This window comes from Otolemur garnettii, unplaced genomic scaffold, assembly GCF_000181295.1.
Source record: "Otolemur garnettii isolate 467f Iridium unplaced genomic scaffold, OtoGar3 scaffold00008, whole genome shotgun sequence".
NCBI lineage: Eukaryota > Metazoa > Chordata > Mammalia > Primates > Galagidae > Otolemur > Otolemur garnettii.
This window is the reverse complement of record NW_003852403.1, coordinates 61,218-61,613: the sequence shown is the minus strand read 5'-3', so window position 1 is coordinate 61,613 and position 396 is coordinate 61,218.

Below are 396 nucleotides of genomic sequence, written 5' to 3'. Positions count from 1 at the left end.
CTCCCCTCCCCTCCCTGCCCGCCTCCCTCCCCTCCGCCCTCCTCTGGACCACGTGACTGCGGAGCCTCAGCCCCGCCGCGCGGCGCTAGCCCGCTCGCGGCTCGGAGGGGGCAACGGGTGCTCCGCGCTCCTGGCTGGGGAGATGCTCGGAGGCCGGCACGGCAGCGGGGACTGGTTTAGGCTGCAACGCGCTGAGACTTGACGGTCCGGGCCTCGTTCCCTGGGTTCGCCGGGGACGGGAGACTGAAGGAGGAACCGCCACTGACAGCCCTCGGGGGGGTTCTGGAGCGTCCAAGTGCGCGCAGACCTTTAGCCGCCTAGAGTCTCGGGTCATGCCCCTGCTCGGAACAGAAAGCACCTCGCGGAGCGGGGAGAGAGACGGGGTCGGGCCGCTGA